The 16,335-nt window shown below is 49.1% G+C and overlaps 1 protein-coding gene across 2 annotated transcripts in view; it reads right to left on the bottom strand.

The window, feature by feature from the left end:
• Positions 1–15,675, bottom strand: part of PRDM11 (PR/SET domain 11) — an 81,414-nt gene extending 65,739 nt beyond the window's left edge. The window contains exon 1 of one of the 2 annotated variants that reach the window (XM_063946267.1): positions 15,434–15,675. The gene's annotated coding sequence lies outside the window, so the exon portion shown is untranslated. The remainder of the gene's footprint in view (positions 1–15,433) is intronic. The other variant, XM_063946268.1, reaches the window with a different exon arrangement.
• Positions 15,676–16,335: the final 660 nt, after the last annotated feature.

The following is a 16,335-nucleotide window of genomic DNA, read 5'->3' as shown; positions in this document are numbered from 1 at the left end:
GGAAGAATATTGACAGGGCCGAAATTTGAACCTTAATGGACCCTAATTTGAGGCCCATAGACAGTCCTGTTTGCAGGAAATGCAGGAATCGACCCAGTTGAAATTCCTCTGTAGGGGCCTTCCTGGCCTCACACCACGCAACATATTTTCGCCAAATACGGTGATAATGTTGTACGGTCACATCCTTCCTGGCTTTGATCAGGGTAGGGATGACTTCATCCGGAATGCCTTTTTCCTTCAGGATCCGGCGTTCAACCGCCATGCCGTCAAACGCAGCCGCGGTAAGTCTTGGAACAGACATGGTCCCTGCTGGAGCAGGTCCTTTCTTAGAGGTAGAGGCCACGGGTCTTCCGTGAGCATCTCTTGAATTTCCGGGTACCAAGTCCTTCTTGGCCAATCCGGAGCCACGAGTATAGTCTTTACTCCTCTCCTTCTTATGATTCTCAGTACTTTTGGTATGAGAGGAAGAGGAGGGAACACATACACTGACTGGTACACCCACGGTGTTACCAGAGCGTCCACAGCTATTGCCTGAGGGTCCCTTGACCTGGCGCAATACCTGTCCAGTTTTTTGTTGAGGCGGGACGCCATCATGTCCACCTTTGGTTTTTCCCAACGGTTCACAATCATGTGGAAGACTTCTGGGTGAAGTCCCCACTCCCCCGGGTGAAGATCGTGCCTGCTGAGGAAGTCTGCTTCCCAGTTGTCCACTCCCGGAATGAACACTGCTGACAGTGCTATCACATGATTTTCCGCCCAGCGAAGAATCCTTGCCACTTCCGTCATTGCCCTCCTGCTTTAAACTTTTACACTAAGCAGCTCAGGAGAGCCCCTTAGCCTGCACCCGTCTCGTTCGGGCACAAAAATCTAACTGAGGCTTGGAGGAGGGTCATAGGGGGAGGAGCCAGTGCACACCAGGTAGTCCTAAAGCTTTTTACTTTTGTGCCCAGTCTCCTGCGGAGCCGCTATTCCCCATGGTCCTTTCGGAGTCCCCAGCATCCACTAGGACGTTAGAGAAATATATATATATATATACAGCTTTATGTCTGTTACCACTAATATCGCCAGCAGCAGCAAACGTGGTTTACGCAGGAAGGCCACACTATAATTACTTGCTGGTTTATCAGACGTTGAAGTGGAATTTAAGGCCAAGGGGTCTATGTACTAAGCCACGGAGAGAAATAAAGTACCAGCCAATCAGCTCCTGTCATTTTTCAAACACAGCATGTGACATGGCAGTTAGGAACTGATTGGCTGCAAGAGTAAAAAGTGCAGTATAGGAGGGTACTGCGCTCTAGAACGTGAAGACAGATCTTACTTCCTGATCTGTGCAGCCACCTGTGCAGGGTACATTACAGCTCTGCGTTACCTAATGTTATACATCCTGTGGCAAAAACAGGAAACAGTGACACGCAATCGATGTAACCACTTAACTGGCATGGTCAGATCACATGCGACCGCGCCGCCCCACTGCGTCCCCAGGTTTTTGACAAGGAGATCCGTTCTGCAGATGTGCATAGTATAATATATATATATTTATATAAAAAAAAACTTTTTAAACCTATTTTGAATTTAAAAACAAAAAAAAAAATTCTATGAACGGTTTTGTAGGGAAAATCGTCAGTTAAGTGGTTAATCATACACATAGGGGGTGATGTATCAAGGAGTGAAAAGAGTTGTCCATAGCAACCAATCGTCTTTGAGGTAGCATTTTTCAAGTACAATCTTCATGGCCGAGTCACATTATTATGACCACCTCCTACATGTGACGTCGGCCGCGCGTAGCCCATGAAGTACGTCACATGTCGTGCGCTGGCTTGTTGGTTATATAAGGTGTGCGACAGGCCGTCTGCACACATATCACTCGTTGCTGTCATGGGTAAAAGGACGATTTATCCAAGTTTCAGAAAGGGATGATTACACTGACCAAAAAAATAATAATATTTTTTTGTTTGGTGCCTGGATGTCAGTATTGATTTTGGTTATATTGGGCGTGCTAATTCCAAATCCGAAAACAGTTTTTCCCTATCAGCTATACTTTTTACGCATGCCCAGGCCACGGCACATCGGCATCTGGGCGACCTTCAGTCTGAGCAGGACGTCATTCGTCCTGGTTGTCAGAAACTTTCTGGGCAACCACAAAGCTCAAAACTATGCTGAGCTAGTAAACAACATGCTCAATAATTTCAGAGGCCTTGGATGTAATATGAGCATAAAAGTTCATTACGTACATAGCCACTTGGACCGTTTCCCAGAAAATGTGGGTGATATGAGCGAAAAACAAGGTGAAAGATTTCACCAGGACATTAAAACAATGGAAGATCGCTACCAGGGAAGATGGGATATACATATGATTGCAGATTACAGCTGGAACTTACAAAGAGACTGTCCAAAGTCCATTCAAGAATGTCCCACAAAAGAAGCTTCCTAAACTAATTTTCTTTTCATTGATGGGGGAGAAATGTAATAAGGTGTGAGAAACAGAAAGTGAGAGATTTTGGTCAACTTCTCCAGTGTTTTTTAAAGTGGCAATCACTTACATAGCACAATCAACCTGGTTTTGTCATGTAAAGGATTGCCACTTTAAAAAAAAAACTGAAAAAAATTTCCTATTACATTTCCCCCATGGGCTCATTTTATTATTTTGAAGAAAAAGTGTCACTATAGTGTTACTGTAATGTTAGTATGTTTTATTGATGTCACTAAAATATTCTAGAAAATATTTTAAGGTTTGTTTTTTAACGTTTTGTGTTTTATTATGAGAATCATAGGCCTAATGAATGAAATAGGGTAACAAAAATCAGAAGATGTTTATATCTCAAAAACTAGAGCTAATAGGTGAAAATTAATGTTATATTTGAAATCAGCACACCTAATATATAAAATCAGCTCAAAAATCCTCGGCACCAAAACACGTGTTGGGCTGTGTATCGGCTTTCGGGGCCGGGGTGGCGGTATTTCTGACACAGCGCAGTTTGTGACCTGTCCGCGTGCTGCTGCGGTGAAGGTGTATCGTGGCTGGATAAATGGCACCATTGCGAATAACAAACATGGAAACTGCGGAGCACCACGTGCCATTGATGTGAGAGGTGAACGTCAGCTACGCAGGTGCGTGAGGGCCGACCGACATGCTACAGTGGAGCGGCTCACCGTCACAATGATCCTGCGGGCTACCGGACGTGTCTAAAGCGACAGTTCAGCGGACCCTGCTGCATATGGTGCTCCAATGCAAACAGATGGTCACTGCCCCTAGCTGGTGGTCCTAATAATGTGACTTGACTGTATATAAAATGATAGGTAGATACTGGTTGGTTGGTTGCTATTGGCAACGTCTCTTTTCTGTGCTTGATACATCACCCCCAAAGTGATGTACACGGTATCTGCTTGTACACATGACATTTTATAACAGAAGACAATGGACAGTAGCGTTTCTCTGACACTTTCTACACCCATAAGAACAGAATTGCAATGCACTCCTCCAAGCCGTACTGGGGCGATTAATTACTGTCTTTATATATTTCCCCCCCTTCCTCAGAACACAGAGAACGGTGGGGTGTCTTCTGGAGATGGTGCGGTGGCGTTATTACACAGCTCGTCACCGCCACGGCTCCCCCAGTTTAGCGAGGTCGTCAGATCGCCGCGCACGGGTTAGACACTGCTTTGGTGGAGCGCTGAAATGTTGACCAAACTTGACTATTTAAAGCAGGGGTCAGCAACCCTCCCCAAAGTGACCATACGCGGAATAGTTTTAAGTGTCAGGCGCAAAGCTGACGAGATTTACCAGCAATCTGCAAGTTCCAGACTCATATCGAGGCCGCAGGATTTTATAATGCAAAGAGTAATTTATTTATTCCAGATAGCAGACAATAAACAATGAGCCCAGCCGGCGATGTTCCTATGAGCTCGGCCAGTATATTGCCCTTGCCAAATGCCACTAAAGTCTTTGATCTTCCCCGCGCTCACTGCTTCCACAGCCCTACACCTGGACGGTTTGCAGTGTTACAAATTTTCTATCATTAAAAATCGGACTTCTGCTCCCATTATTACTAATTACATACAGATACGCTGAGAGTAGGGAGGCTGTAAATTCTATTTAGTTTAATAAGCAAAATACAGCAATAAAGAAATACGTTTTCCGCATCACTCGCCAAGGTTGGAGCCGCGCAGTGACTGGATGAAGCGATGAATGCCATGTTTGCTTTAGTAGGCGGTAAATCTCTATTTCACGATAGGCCACACACGCAGACTTCAGGGTGGAAAAGGAAGAGATTACGGTATTCTGTACGCAGTCCATTACGCAGCCGGGAGTTCTGACCCTGTATCCTGCACTTGAGATGTTTCCGGCTGCTCCCATTGCCGAATGCTACTAACCAAAGGAGAGTGACGTAGGACCTACAACGTACTGTATAATTGTACGAGGACGGTGCAGTAAGTAAGATGACCTCTCACATTTGTAATGCTCTGTGTGTTGTAAGATGTCACACATTGCGATGTGTAGTGTGGTCAGATTTCTGCGGCCAAAGGGCACATCAGCAGCTAAGACTCATCGCCAAGTTGGCGCGGTGTACGGTTATAGCGTCATGTCACGGAAATAGGTTTGGGATTGGTGCTCGGCCTTTGATAACGGCAGGCAATTTGAGCAGCGATTTGCCGACTAAGAGCATCCACTACAGAACACAATCTGCGCCGCATCAAAGGTCTGATTCAGGAGGACGCTAGTGATATCGCTGACAAACTGCGCGCGCCCTGTAGACACAGAGATCTGATCACAATGCGCACCGCAATGTGTGACCGTGTGTCCGCCAGGCCCGCCATCTTACACCTGATGCTGGGACAGTACGACCGATATAAGGCGCGGTTTAATAGCCATGAGGGAAAGTCGTTGTCTCCCTGCTCTTGCCTGGCGGGGAATTAGACTGACATTACACACGTGAGAGAGCTCACTCATTGGACCACCCTCGTAAAAAAACTACCGTTGGTTTCCTTATTTACTGAATACAAAGTCTTTGTAACGGGATGCAGACATCGTGCTGACATTAAGACGGCTGACACCAAAAAGTAGACAGTCCCTGTTAGGGTTAGGGTGCAGTTAGGGTTAGGGCTACAGTCACTTTAAAACGCTGTATACACTATTGCCACAGGTGCGCCATACACCCCTCCTCAGAGTCCCACGTCACGCGTGACCCGGCTTGTGCTGAGCGTCCTTTTTGCGTGAATGTGTCTTTATTGCAATGTGATATAACGCTTCATGAGACCAGTCTGATTCCATGCGTGAGGTGTATACATCTGTGTGCGAATGAGTCTGAATCTGTATACGAAGCGCCACGATGCAGCGGCCACGGATTTCTCTTATGCCAAGTTCTGCTGTGCTCCGTATAAGGATTCAGACTCCGTCGCACACAGATATACAGGTGTCGCATGTCAGGCCAATCAGTGCAGCCTCGAGGAGCGCTCTTGATGTGCATCGCATTGCGATTAAGCCCCACATTTGCGCAATAAAGACAACAGTTTAGGCTGACTGGCGTATTAAGACTAGATGTACAGGGACACATCCGTGTGTCGACAACCACAATTTAACATTCTGATCCACAGCCCTTGGCGGCACCACATCATCATTTTCATGGCGAGCCAGGTACTTGCGCAGTTACTAGACATGAAGCTGCACTGGGTGGACAATATGAAGGATCAATTTATCAAGATTGGCTACTACGGGGGAATCCCATTAGCCGTGGGGACGCTGCGTCGAGAGTAGAATTTTCCACGCACAGGGTCAACGAAAATTTTGGGTCTAATTCACAGACAGTAACATGGCGCTGACGGGTAGAGCTACGCCTATGCAGACTGGAGCTGGCAGTAGTCACGCAGGAGCCATGTTTTGTAATTTAGGGCTCGCAGCTGACATCAGATACACGCTATTAAAACGCCCATTACACTCATAATGGCCGTTTTGAAAACCGTTCCCTGCTATCACCATGTTACACCCCCAAACGGTCACTTTTTCTCAATCACCTTGCAAAGGTTGGGGCCTGCAGCGGTACCTTAACACATGTGCAATGCGAACGGAGCACATGCGCAGTCTGGGGATAATCGCTCAGAACCATGGAACATCAGCTTTGCATACTTCCCTGAATCAGGCCCTTTATCCATAATGTCTGGGTTCCCCGCGTGTTACATCCCAGAAGGCGCCTCGTCTCACAGACCCCTAAGCGTGCTACCAAACTGCCATCCTCCATGGCTAAAAGTGCACCTTCAGGAGGCCGGGCAGTTTGGATCCCTTGTCCCTCAGTTCTGGCCTGCTCAGAGGCCTCCACCAGCCTGGGCAGACCAGTTGGGCCTCTGCTTCTCTTGTACATCTCTCCGTATGCATCGTCAAAGCCCAGGTCTTCTACCTTCCCGAGGATGGGAGTAATAGCGTTGCCTATTTCCAGTGATGACCAATCACCAGGAGACAGAGCGGGCATACGTATTACAGGAACACGAGCATTGCTGAGTAACCAATCTTGGGTTATATGAAAGGTTTAGGTAATAACTGCCGATTGCTGTAACGTCCTTACGTATAGGACATTCCCCACCCTTATCGTCCAGCACAGCCTACGCATTACTATTCTGCCATCTGTCCCAGAGCCAGCAAAGAATAAGCCTGCCCACCCAATGGGCATGGTGGGAGAAGAACACTCTCCGTCAGGACTTATCAGCAAGGAGATCACTTCAACACGACGGATCAACATCTATTCACTTCCCAACACACACATTATAGAATTGTGTTTAGGGAAAGCTCGAGTATGCCGCCATACAGGAAAACACAGCGCTCGCAGCGAATGGTGCGTTTTACCGACTGGAACCGAACAAGATGCTCTGCGCTGAAACAAGAGGCCGCCACTGACAGCCGGATTTCGACCCCAGCCGCGCAGCCGCCACTCCTGCAGGGAACGAGCTGCAGAGCCTCAGACTACTGCGGCATCGGACAGATGTTAAGCATGCAGCTAGCTGTGGTCAAGAAGTAGTTAAAGGGACCCGGCCATTAGTTATGGTTTTCTTGGTTGACATCTCCCCCACAGGTTTCCCTTCTCGGCGCTCTGTAACCTGCTTCCTGCTCTGACGTCTGCAGAGTTCACCGCAAGATAGTGTTCAAGGGCTCCGCTCTGATCGTCCTGTGGTAACATGTTAGCAAATAACCCCTTCTCTTCCTGTGTATCGCTGCACTAGGTAAACTTTAATTTAAACACATTTTACAGGCCCAGAAGCTAAGAAAGAAAACAATGGTCGTACGCACTGCTGACATTCAGCCTGCGTCCCTGTGGTGACCCAAACTGTGCTGGTGCCGCGTATACAGCTACATGGAGCATCAGTGGGTGACGGCTCAACCAATGTGGCGCCGTTTCTTGTGTCTAGGCGCAGCCACGTGTTTTGGATAGCCAATAAGGAAAATCCGGATAAATCCGAACTCACGTTAATTTTGGCATTAAGAACCGAACAAATTAGAAACCGCACATCTCTAGCTTACATTTTATGGAGAGGGGCAGACAGACAGGGGTGACACAGACGGGGTAGACCAAGCATAGGACAGAGGGTTAGGTTGAGATTTCGCTGGGTTTGGTGAAGAAGTGGGTCTTGAGAGCCCGTTTGATGTTTTGTAGAGAGGTGGAGAGTCTGAGGGGGAGAGGTAGAGAATTCCAGAGAAATGGAGCAGCACGTGAGAAATCTTGGCGGTAGCAGTGGGAGGAAGTAATCAGTAGGCAGGAGAGTCGGCGTGAATTAGCAGAGCAAAGAGGACGGGTGGGAGAGTAAAGGGAGATAAGGTCAGAGATGTAGATGGGAGAGGAGTGGGTGAGGGCTTTGTAAGTGAGTGTGAGAAGCTTGAATTGGATTCTGAAAGGGAAGGGGAGCCAGTGAAGAGCTTGTAAGAGAGGAGAGGTGGACGTAGTGCATTTGGTGAGGAAGATGAGCCGAGGCAGCAGCATTGAGGCTAGATTGGAGTGGAGAGAGGCGTTTGTCAGGAATGTCAGATAGGAGAAGTTCACAGTAGTCCAGTCTGGAGATGAGGGTTTTACGGAAGAGTGGAGAGATGATTAGCTCAGTCTTAGATATGTTAACTTTAAGAAAGCGCTGGGACATCCAGGAGGAGATAGCAGAGAGACAGCTGGAGATACGAGTGAGGAGAGCAGGGGAGAGGTCAGGGGAGGAAAGGTAGATTTGAGTATCATCGGCATAGAGAGATGATATTGTAAGTCAAAAGAGCAAATAAGTTCACCTAAAGAGGATATATAGAGAGCGAGAAAGAAAATGAGAGGACCAAGAACAGAACCTTGGGGAACACCTACAGTTGGTGGAAGTATGTGGACTCATGAGAGGAGACAGAGAAGGAATGGTCATAGAGGTAGGAGGACAGCCAGGAGAGGGCAGTATCACGCAGACCAATGGAGTGAAGGATTTGCAGTAGGAGAGGATGGTCCACAGTGTCAAAAGCAGCAGAGAGGTCAAGGGGAATGAGCAGAGAGTAGTGGCCTTTGGAGCAGTGAGTGTGAGGAAAGAAAGGCAGTAAGGCGGTTGTAGACAATACGCTCAAGAAGTTTGGCGGCAAAATGGAGGAGAGAAAGATAGGTCTATAGTTGGAGAGAGTGTGTGGATCAAAGGTAGGCTTTTTAAAAGATAGGGGAGACGACTGCATTTCTTGAAGGCAGAAGGTACAGTGCCTGATGAGAGGGAGAGATTGAGGTGGTGACCAAAATGAGAACAGGCAAAAGAAGAGTGGTATCGGAGTAGGTGGGAGAGGATAGTGTCAAGTGGGGAGGGGCAATGGATGAGGGCAATGATTTCATCTCCAGATACATGGGAGAAAGATGTCAGAGTTGGTAAGAAGGATGGGGAGGGGTGGTAAGAGAAAGGAGGAGGTGGCCATTGTTGATGGTCTGGTGGGATGTGATGTCCTGAATTATGGAGTCAATTTTGGATGTGAAGTACGTGGCAAACTCAAGAGCAGAGGTGAAGAGGGGAGATGAGGTGGGGGTGGGCAGAGGAGGTAGTTGACAGTGAGAAAGAGGTGCCAGGGGTTTGAAGACTGGAAGGAGATGAGGTTCTTGAAGTACGACTGTCTAGCGGGATGAGAACAAGTTGAAATGCAGGAAGTCTGCCTAATGGCCCATACACACTATGCAATATCTTTCACAATTGAACAATATTGTTCAGTACTAAATTATATTGCATAATGTTTATGCATGATCCGACATACGATGCGTGCTCCCGCAGGTCGCCGGCGACATCGTACATCGGACTGCATGCAGTCTTGATGAGATGATATTGTGTGCTGTTGTACTCCACTGATGACTGTTTCTAGACATCATTTAACATCGTTTGTAGTGTGTACATACGATCCGATATGATATCATATGGCATGGGATCGCATAATGTGTACATAGCATTAGAGCATGATTTCTTCAGCAAATTATGATGTCTTCCTTTCAGGGTTCATTAGTATAAAACAGGGAATTATAAGGTAGAATGCACAATCTACTGTAAATCATTATGGCTACTAGAAGCTGCCTTGGATGTCTGTAGCTTGTAAAGAAGAACACGACCTAATAGCGCATGAGCCATATGAAACCACCAGGCCTACTAGCTCACAACTGGCGGCTCACTACCTGTATAACCCAACCCGGCCTGCCGGCTCACTACCTGTATAACCCAACCCGGCCTGCCGGCTCAATACCTGTATAACCCAACCTGAAGCCGGCTCACTACCTGTATAACCCAACCTGGCCTGCCGGCTCACTGCCTGTATAACCCAACCCGGCCTGCCGGCTCAATACCTGTATAACCCAACCTGAAGCCGGCTCACTACCTGTATAACCCAACCCGGCCTGTCGGCTCACTGCCTGTATAACCCAACCCGGCCTGCCGGCTCAATACCTGTATAACCCAACCTGAAGCCGGCTCACTACCTGTATAACCCAACCCGGCCTGCCGGCTCACTACCTGTATAACCCAACCCGGCCTGCCGGCTCACTACCTGTATAACCCAACCCGGCCTGCCGGCTCAATACCTGTATAACCCAACCCGGCCTGCCGGCTCAATACCTGTATAACCCAACCCGGCCTGCCGGCTCACTACCTGTATAACCCAACCCGGCCTGCCGGCTCAATACCTGTATAACCCAACCCGGCCTGCCGGCTCAATACCTGTATAACCCAACCCGGCCTGCCGGCTCACTACCTGTATAACCCAACCCGGCCTGCCGGCTCACTACCTGTATAACCCAACCCGGCCTGCCGGCTCACTACCTGTATAACCCAACCCGGCCTGCCGGCTCACTACCTGTATAACCCAACCCAGCCTGTCGGCTCACTACCTGTATAACCCAACCCGGCCTGCCGGCTCACTACCTGTATAACCCAACCCGGCATGCCAGCTCACTACCTGTATAATCCAACCTGCTGCCACTTCACTACCTGTATAACCCAACCCGGCCTGCCGGCTCAATACCTGTATAACCCAACCCGGCCTGCCGGCTCAATACCTGTATAACCCAACCCGGCCTGCCGACTCACTACCTGTATAACCCAACCCGGCCTGCCGGCTCACTACCTGTATAACCCAACCCGGCCTGCCGGCTCAATACCTGTATAACCCAACCCGGCCTGCCGACTCACTACCTGTATAACCCAACCCGGCCTGCCGGCTCACTACCTGTATAACCCAACCCGGCCTGCCGACTCACTACCTGTATAACCCAACCCGGCCTGCCGGCTCACTACCTGTATAACCCAACCCGGCCTGCCGGCTCACTACCTGTATAACCCAACCCGGCCTGCCGGCTCACTACCTGTATAACCCAACCCGGCCTGCCGGCTCACTGCCTGTATAACCCAACCTGCTGCCAGCTCACTACCTGTATAACCCAACCTGCTGCCACTTCACTACCTGTATAATCCAACCCGGCCTGCCGGCTCACTACCTGTATAACCCAACCCGGCCTGCCGGCTCACTACCTGTATAACCCAACCCGGCCTGCCGGCTCACTGCCTGTATAACCCAACCTGCTGCCAGCTCACTACCTGTATAACCCAACCTGCTGCCACTTCACTACCTGTATAATCCAACCCGGCCTGCCGGCTCACTACCTGTATAATCCAACCCGGCATGCCGGCTCAATACCTGTATAACCCAACCCGGCCTGCTGGCTCACTACCTGTATAGCCCAACCTGCTGCCACTTCACTACCTGTATAATCCAACCCGGCCTGCCGGCTAACTACCTGTATAACCCAACCCAGCCTGTCGGCTCACTACCTGTATAACCCAACCCGGCATGCCGGCTCAATACCTGTATAACCCAACCCGACCTGCCGGCTCACTACCTGTATAATCCAACCTGCTGCCACTTCACTACCTGTATAATCCAACCCGGCCTGCCGGCTCACTACCTGTATAACCCAACCCGGCATGCCGGCTCACTACCTGTATAACCCAACCCGGCATGCCAGCTCACTACCTGTATAATCCAACCTGCTGCCACTTTACTACCTGTATAACCCAACCCGGCCTGCCGGCTCACTAACTGTATAACCCAACCTGCTGCCGGCTCACTACCTGTATAACCCAACCCGGCCTGCCGGCTCACTACCTGTATAACCCAACCTGCTGCCGGCTCACTACCTGTATAACCCAACCTGCTGCCGGCCCACTACCTGTATAACCCAACCCGGCCTGCACAGGGTATATGTATGGGGTATATGGAGCAATAGCACAGCACAGGGTAAATGTATGGGGTATATGGAGTAATAGCACAGCACTGGGTATATGTGTGGGGTATATGAAGTAATAGTACAGTACAGGGTGTATGTATGGGGTATATGGAGTAATAGCACAGCACAGGATATATGGAGTAATGGCACAGCACAGGGTGTATGTATGGGGTATACGGAGTAATAGTACAGCACAGGGTGTATGTATGAGGTATATACAGCAGGCACAGTACATGGTATATGTATGGGGTATATGGAGTAATGGCACAGTACAAGGTATATGGAGTAATAGTACAGCACAGGTTGTATGTATGGGGTATATGGAGTAATGGCACAGGGTATATGTATGGGGTATATGGAGTAATAGCACAGCACAGAGTATATGTATGGGGTATATGGAGTAATAGTACAGCACATGGTGTATGTATGGGGTATATGGAGTAATAGCACAGCACAGAGTATATGTATGGGGTATATACAGCAGGCACAGTACCGGGTATTTGTATGGGGTATATGGAGTAACAGCACAGCACAGGGTGTATGTATGGAGTATATACAGCATCACAGGGTATATGTATGGGGTATATGGAGTAACAGCATAGGGTGTATATACAGCAGCACAGGGTATATGTATGGTGTATATGGAGTAACAGCACAGTACAGGGTATATGTATGGGGTACATGGAGTAACAGCACAGCACAGGATATCTGAATGGAGGATATACAGCAGCACAGGGTATATGTATTGAGTATATGGAGTAATAGCACAGCACAGGGTATATGTATGGTGTATATACAGCAGTACAGGGTATATGTATGAGGTATATAGAGTAACAGCACAGTACAGGGTATACGTATGGTGTATATACAGCAGTACAGGGTATATGTATGGGGTATATGGAGTAACAGTACAGTACAGGGTGTATGTATGGGGTATATGGAGTAATAGCTCAGTACCGGATATATGTATGGGGTATATGGAGTCATAGTGCAGCACAGGGTGTATGTATTGGGTATATGGAGTAACAGCACAGTACAGGGTATATGTATGGTGTATATACAGCAGCACAGGGTGTATGTATGGGGTAAATGGAGTAACAGTACAGCACAGGGTGTATGTATGGGATATATGGAGTTTTAGTACAGCACAGGGGGTATGTATGGGATATATGGAGTAACAGCACAGTACAGGGTATATGTATGGTGTGTGTATATACAGCAGCACAAGGTATATCTATAGTGTATATACAGCAGTACAGGGTATATGTATGGGGTACATGGAGTAACAGCACAGTACAGGGTATATGTATGGTGTATAGGGAGTAACAGCACAGTACAGGGTATATGTAGGGTGTATATACAGCAGTACAGGGTATATGTATGGTGAATATGGAGTAACAGCACAGGGTATGTGGAGTAACAGCACAGTACAGGGTATATGTATTGGGTATATACAGCAGTACAGGGTATATGTATGGGGTATATAAAGTAACAGCACAGTACAGGTTTATACGTATGGTGTATATACAGCAGTACAGGGTATATGGAGTAACAGTATAGTACAGGGTGTATGTATGGGGTATATGGAGTAATAGCTCAGTACAGGGTATATGTATGGGGTATATGGAGTCATAGTGCAGCACAGGGTGTATGTATGGGGAATATGGAGTAATAGCTCAGTACAGGGTATATGTATTGGGTATATGGAGTAAAAGCACAGCACAGTGTATATGTATGGTGTATAAAGAGTAACAGCACAGCACAGGGTATATGTATGGTGTATAAAGAGTAACAGCACAGCACAGGGTATATGTATGGTGTATATACAGCAGTACAGGGTATATGTATGGGGTATATGGAGTAACAGTACAGTACAGGGTGTATGTATGGGGTATATGGAGTCATAATGCAGCACAGGGTGTATGTATGGGGTATATGGAGTCATAGTGCAGCACAGGGTGTATGTATGGTGTATATGGAGTAACAGTACAGGGTGTATGTATGGTGTATATGGAGTAACAGTACAGGGTGTATGTATGGGGTAATATGGAGTAACAGCACAGTACAGGGTGTATGTATGGGGTATATGGAGTCATAGTGCAGCACAGGGTGTATGTATGGGGTATATGGAGTAACAGCACAGTACAGGGTATATGTATGGGGTATATGGAGTAACAGCACAGTACAGGGTATATGTATGGGGTATATGGAGTAACAGTACAGGGTATATGTATGGGGTATATGGAGTAACAGCACAGTACAGGGTATATGTATGGGGTATATGGAGTAACAGTACAGGGTATATGTATGGTGTATATACAGCAGTACAGGGTATATGTATGGGGTATATAGAGTAACAGCACAGCACAGGGTATATGTATGGTGTATATACAGCAGTACAGGGTATATGTATGGGGTATATGGAGTAACAGTACAGTACAGGGTGTATGTATGGGGTATATGGAGTCATAGTGCAGCACAGGGTGTATGTATGGTGTATATGGAGTAACAGTACAGGGTGTATGTATGGGGTATATGGAGTAACAGTACAGGGTGTATGTATGGGGTAATATGGAGTAACAGCACAGTACAGGGTGTATGTATGGGGTATATGGAGTAATAGCTCAGTACAGGGTATATGTATGGGGTATATGGAGTCATAGTGCAGCACAGGGTGTATGTATGGGGTATATGGATTAACAGCACAGTACAGGGTATATGTATGGGGTATATGGAGTAACAGTACAGGGTATATGTATGGGGTATATGGAGTAACAGCACAGTACAGGGTATATGTATGGGGTATATGGAGTAACAGTACAGGGTATATGTATGGGGTATATGGAGTAACAGCACAGTACAGGGTATATGTATGGGGTATATGGAGTAACAGCACAGTACAGGGTATATGTATGGGGTATATGGAGTAACAGTACAGGGTATATGTATGGGGTATATGGAGTAACAGCACAGTACAGGGTATATGTATGGGGTATATGGAGTAACAGTACAGGGTATATGTATGGGGTATATGGAGTAACAGCACAGTACAGGGTATATGTATGGGGTATATGGAGTAACAGCACAGTACAGGGTATATGTATGGGGTATATGGAGTAACAGTACAGGGTATATGTATGGGGTATATGGAGTAACAGCACAGTACAGGGTATATGTATGGGGTATATGGAGTAACAGTACAGTGTTGCTGTACACACAGACAGCAGGAATGATGATGATGGGAAAGCCCCTTCCTCCTCCTGACCTCATAGGGCCTCTCTCTCCAGCTGCACCCTGTGCCCACCTGGTCTATAGCCCCGCCCCTTCCTTCTTCTGACCACACCGCAGCTCCTCCCACACGTGTAGCAATCGCTGGCGAGCAAGTCACGCCCCTGTCCACGCCACTGGCTAGAGCAGCCGTCACTCAGAGGAAAGAGGCGGGGCTGTCAGAGGCTATAATGCAGCGAGAGTAGAAGCGGCGCCGGGAGCGCGCAATCCTGTGAGGCGATGCGCGCTCCCGCCCATACCTGCACCCGAGTGCCCCCAACACCCCGGGGCAATCCCGCGCCTCCCCTCGGTGTCCCTCCAGCTCCCGGCATGCGTGTCCGCCCTCCAGCACCGCTGCTGCCCGGTTCCCCCCGCCCTGGCCGCCGCCGGGTCACTCGCCACATGGGCTACCGTGTGTGCCTCACCTGTGCGGGCGCTGCGGGTCCCGGGGCGGCCGGTGTGGGGGACGCTGCTCTCAGCGCTGCCGGCTCCTCCTCCTCTCCCCTCCGCCGCCGCCGCTGCTGCTGCTGCCAGCTGTGACCACCATCTTCTTCCACAGGAAATGACGGGGGACGGAAGAACCGGCGGCGTGCGGGGCAGAGCCGGACCCCCGAGCACCGGCAGCCGTGCCCCGCCACTCCCAGCCCCGCCCCTGCTCGCACCAGTAACCCCTGCAGTGCTGGGGCATTCCCCGCTGTAACCCCTGCAGTGCCGGGACATTCCCCCGCTGTAACCCCTGCAGTGCCGGGACATTCCCCCGCTGTAACCCCTGCAGTGCCGGAGCATTCCCCTCTGTAACCCCTGCAGTGCCAGAGCATTCCCGGCTGTAACCCCTGCAGTGTTGGGACATTCCCCCGCTGTAACCCCTGCAGTGCCGGAGCATTCCCCGCTGTAACCCCTGCAGTGCCGGAGCATTCCCCTGCTATAACCCCTGCAGTGCCGGGACATCCCCTGCTATAACCCCTGCAGTGCCGGGACATTCCCCTGCTATAACCCCTGCAGTGCCGGGACATTCCCCTGCTATAACCCCTGCAGTGCCGGGACATTCCCCTGCTATAACCCCTGCAGTGCCGGGACATTCCCCTGCTATAACCCCTGCAGTGCCGGGACATTTCCCCGCTGTAACCCCTGCAGTGCCGGGACATTTCCCCGCTATAACCCCTGCAGTGCCGGGACATTCCCCCGCTGTAACCCCTGCAGTGCCGGAGCATTCCCCTCTGTAACCCCTGCAGTGCCAGAGCATTCCCGGCTGTAACCCCTGCAGTGTTGGGACATTCCCCCGCTGTAACCCCTGCAGTGCTGGCCGGGGCATTCCCCGCTGTAACCC

Source organism: Pseudophryne corroboree, chromosome 11 (genome assembly GCF_028390025.1).
Source record: "Pseudophryne corroboree isolate aPseCor3 chromosome 11, aPseCor3.hap2, whole genome shotgun sequence".
NCBI classification, from domain to species: Eukaryota; Metazoa; Chordata; class Amphibia; order Anura; family Myobatrachidae; genus Pseudophryne; species Pseudophryne corroboree.
Note: the sequence above shows the minus strand (reverse complement) of the source record. Positions and strands in the feature narration are given on the sequence as shown.